This window comes from Centrocercus urophasianus, unplaced genomic scaffold (assembly GCF_019232065.1).
Source record: "Centrocercus urophasianus isolate 14NV4802_14NV808 unplaced genomic scaffold, USGS_Curo_1.0 seq_10, whole genome shotgun sequence".
Taxonomy (NCBI): domain Eukaryota; kingdom Metazoa; phylum Chordata; class Aves; order Galliformes; family Phasianidae; genus Centrocercus; species Centrocercus urophasianus.
In genome coordinates this window covers 7,086,673-7,091,732 of record NW_024884142.1, presented here as the reverse complement: position 1 = coordinate 7,091,732, position 5,060 = coordinate 7,086,673, and positions in this window count along the sequence as shown.

The following is a 5,060-nucleotide window of genomic DNA, read 5'->3' as shown; positions in this document are numbered from 1 at the left end:
AAGAAACAAATGGGCACTGTATCTTTTTAAAAGAAGGGACATGTTAAGAGCAACTCAGAGTCCATGTGAGTATGTTCAATTCCAAAACAACTAGTTGTACTATTTCATAGCTCCTTTTGCATATAAAGGATTCCCCATAAAGTGAAAACTCAACATTCCTCTTGTTGATCATCATGGATGATCATGTGCTCTACTCACTTGGCTCATTTAAAAGAAACAAACCCATCAGTTTTTATTAGTTTGTTTGTTTTCTGTCAATAATAATAGCATGACTTAAAATGCAGGAAATATAAAAGCATTCCCACTATTATATGTGATGAGTGCATGCTTTTCTTACAGGTACTTTTACACAGCTAAAAGGGGGCTGGAAGTCCTGTGCGGGGGAAAAAAAAAAAAAAAAGACTGTTCAGAAGAGAATTCCACCACAGAGATTGATCTCAATTAGTGAAGGATAACATTAATATGGATATACATAACAGAACCACTTTTTAGCTTCTGGGAATGGTGCCATCCCTGAATAATCAGAGCTAGTGGTAACAGGGAGATGTAAGGTCTGTCTAGGATAGCCAAGAACCCACAGTCTTGACAGGCTGATTTGGAGGGCAGTGTTGTGATTTCTACAGCTGATTTGCTGTTCCTCATGCTATCTGAGACCCATCAGTAACACATCTGACATAGTGATGGAGCTTTCCAAACTAGCAGGACTGGGTAGGCTGCAAACATACTGTGGTCATGGCCACACCGAAACAGTGATACTGATAGTATCACTGAAAGATCTAACATGTCACTGGGATCTGGAAACAGAAATAAAGACTGCTGTTTTCGAGCCGAGAACTGGTTTCCCTCCTAGGCAGAACACCCTCCTATATGCACAGATTTGTCCTGCACACAACTGAGACACTTCTTAGATTCCAGCTGAATAAGCACATGGAGACAAACCTCACACTTCAGCTAACAGTTCTTTTCTTTACAATTTCTGTACAACATATCAGAAAGGCAGTTTGCAGAAATGTTGGACCTGCTCCTCTTTGCCTAATTTAACTGTCTTCAGTACGTAAATTAGTTTGTGGAGTGTTGTCTTTTTTTTTTTTTTTTTTAAATTGTGTTATTCAACAACACTTTATTTTGATTTATTTTATTATTATCTGAGTGAAGAATTTAGCCTAAGGCTTGATTCTGACTACAGATAATATGCACAGGTATTTATCCCAACATGCTTTGTTCTACCCTTATTGAACATGCATGTAAGCCCCTCACATGCAGTTCATGCAAATGAGTATGTTTCTTGTTGAGTTCCCCCTCATTAGTAGCTCATTCAGACACACACACACAAAAAAAAAAAAAAAAAAAAAAAAGAAAAAGAAAAAAAGAGGACTCCTATACCACATGCAAAAATCACACCTCACACCTCTTCACCTCTTTTTGAAGAACAGATGCTTTTCTCTGTGTACTTGAATTACCGTTTTTGATGTATGGAAGAAAGACATATTCCCTTACTGTCCCACAATTTACCATTTTGCTTAATGTGTCTTACTAGCACACTGGAGTTCCATAGCAAATGATTAAAATCTTTCTTACAGAAAATAGAAAATTATATTCAAATTGGCAAGGAGATTCAGTCTTGACAACTGATGGGAAGGTACTCACAAGCATATTTTGAGCTAGCTATTTTGATAAATTTTGCTGGAATGAGGCTGTCTTCTCAATATGACATTTCTCAACACTTAATAGTTGTTTAATGCTCCCAACAGGCTCAGCCCTGCACTTTGTAAATCAGCAAAAAATAAAATGAAGGTCTTTATTTTACCACTTCAAAAATTATTATCCTTTTTTTTTCTGGCTTGCGTTTGTATGCTGATAATATATTTTCTGTAAAGGGACAAGGAGCAGACTGACCTGGAAAAGGAAGTCTTTTTTATGTAGAACTGTCTTTGATCACTCACAAGACTTGTGCTCTGATCTAAGCTCATTGACATCAATGGAAGAAAGACTGCTGTCAGCTTGGGAAGAAGGGTTGGCTCCTGTCCACACAGTGTCCATATACGCAAAAGCAGATGCTAAAAGATAAAGCATATTGAAAGTCAGAGTTACAAGTTACAAAAAAGATACTTCTCTTTCACTTCCACAAGGTTAATGTTTATCACATTATTCAGTGTCTTTTCACTTAACATTTTTTCTTAGTCCCTGACACAGTAAACTCCGATTTCCATATCTATTGTTGCTGCTTGCCCAAACATAAGCCTTGGGTACAGAAAAGAGGAGAGCTTGGTTCACACTTTCTATAACATAAAAATGGAAGGCCTCCTTCATAGGCGCACCTTGGACTCCAAAAAAAGTAGGAAAAGCAAAAAATGAGGTTCTGTCCCCTGACACTGACCTGTATTTCCTTCAGGAAGAGCCATTCCAGAGAATGAACTCAGCACTTCAATAGTGGACATGATAATCAAAATAAATAAATAAATAAAGAAATTGCAGAATGCATTTAAAAGATAAAGAAACTTCTAATAGGAGTCTCTCTAGGTGACAGCTTCCAGACAAGGTAGGTCAGCACAGTGAAGTCCAGAGATGAAAAGTCATCCAGTAAACAATCTCAAAAGGAATCTCCTCCAGCTCATTTGATGGCAAGGAGGCAACCAGCATTCTGACAAACAGAGGTAGCTTCAAAAAGATCATGAGGATATTATGATCATTTTGCCACATGCCAAGGCAGGCAGCAGATAGATAGACAAAACTTTATTGCTGAGCTGGTCTATAGACTTTGATCTGACTTTTAGGGCTTGACTCCTTTTCATATCTCAAATATAATATGCTGATTTTGCTCTACAATTGATATGAATTATTACATCAGTAAAAACAGACACAGCATTATATTCACCTAATGTCTCAATAAGGCATATACTGTTCATTCAGAGTTTGTTCCTTTAACATCAGATTGAAATGCTAATATTTTCACTGACATATCTGTAGAAGTAATGTTTATGAAGTTTTAGGTTTGGAGAAAGATACCAAAGAAATTCAAGTATAATTTTCAAATTATACTGGAAAAGCTAAATTGACCTCATGGATAGACATGTGTCATTGCTACTCTAAGAGGCATGGAAGGGCAGGAGTAAAATCAGAAACTGAAATGTGTAACTTCTTCCTTCCAAAACTGAATAGTTACATTTACAGCAAATGTATCCCCTTCCACTATGAATCACTGCTTCAGATTCCATTAAAAACCATGAATTTCCAACAAGAATCTTAGAGTAATCCAGATTTTTTCATCCATCTCCTTTCACTCATTTCTCCCGCTAGGCTTGGAGGCTCTGTGAATCCTCTCCAGATCTGTTAGGGTCTGTGGCTTCAGCTAGTGCTGGGAAACTAAGCAAGTGAAACAGAAAACACTGGCTCAAAGAACAGAGATTGGTGCAAGAGCTTAGGTCTCTCATGTTTTGTCATAGTCAGGAGTATGGGGTGGGGGGGGGGGGGGAGGAAGGCAGAAATTGTGTAAAAAGCCATCTACTAAGAAAAGAATGTTTGATTTGGATCACAGGATGTGAGACTGGAGAGCAAATTGCATAACTTTATGGCTTGTCCTTATTTGCAATGATTCAATATCCGGCACTGCTCATCCCATTTCTAAAAATGGTATTGGAGAGTTACAGGGAATTCAGAGGTGAAGGGAACAACTGAAGAATGGGGGGAAACACCTCTTTATTTTGAGGCAAGTAGCAAAGACTGGGTTTGCAGGTCATCCTAGAGACTGCTGCAGATCACTGCTTCTGTGTCCTTCTCCACTGAAACGTTCACCAAGACCAAATCTCAATAATATCTGCTGTCTGAGGCTCATCTGCCCCATTCTAAGGTTAATTCAGCACTGCAACAATCCTTTCTCAGTAGTCTTCCTTTTACAACTACCTAACACAGCACGGAGAGCCCCTTACATGGAGGAGAAGCGATGAGGTAAGTGTGATGCCATGAGAACTACCCTCATTGCATCCATGTCTATGCCTTCCCTGCCAAGACCAGTCCACTGTAGGGGAATCTCTACAGCCTCTCCACAGCCCTGCTCAGAGGCATTTCTTTGTCTGAAAGTTATCCTCTGAGTAATTTTGCCACCAAGGCCTTTTCATTATTATCAGGCTCCCTTGATTCACCAGCAACATAGAATCACATAATGGCCTGGGTTGAAAAAGACCACAGTGATCTAGTTTCAACTCCCCTGCTATGTGCAGGATCACCAACCAGCAGACCAGGCTGCCCAGAGCCACATCCAGCCTGGCCTTGAATATCTCCAGGGATGGGGCATCCACAGCCTCCTTGGGCAACCTGTTCCAGTGCCTCACCACCCTGAGTGATCATCTAAAGCACACAATCATTAAGGTTAGAAAAGACCACTAAAATAATTTAATCCAAGTACCAATGCCCACTAAACCATTGCCCTCAGTGCCTCATCTCCACATTTGTTGAACACCTCCAGGGATGGTGACTTCACCACCACCATCCCCAAAAATCTCTCTTCTCCCATTTCTGACTCTTCCCTATCCTGATGTGAGAGCAAGGGAGCCAGGACACAGCCTGCCTTTTGTCATTTCCCTGCAGAAGGGCTCCTCTGCCCTGCCAGGCAATGGCCACGGGCTAGAGCACTGCTTCCCACACCTCCCTATCTTCTTACTGTTCATTTCATCCTTTATATATATATAAATTTTTATTTTTTTTCCTGTCGTTGCTTTGAAGGGAACACCCCTTTCACACGGCTGCAGCTGCGGCTGCTCTAAGGACGTACAGTCCCACGCTGCCCGCAGGAAAAAAAGAAAGAAAAAAAAAAAAAAAAAAAGCAATTTCTTCATTGACAAAAAAGAGAAACCAAACACGCCCGCTGCGGCTCCGGCACATGCAACGCACCCAGCATCCGCATACAACAGCCACACTCTTCTTTTAGGAAGGTTCGTTCTTTCTCGAGTTTGGAAGTTATTACTAATTACAATTAATTAGTTAACATCTCACCCCCAACCGCAAGGGCAACCCCCCGAGAGACAGAACCCGACCGCTGAACAGCCCCAAGCCGCTTCACCTTG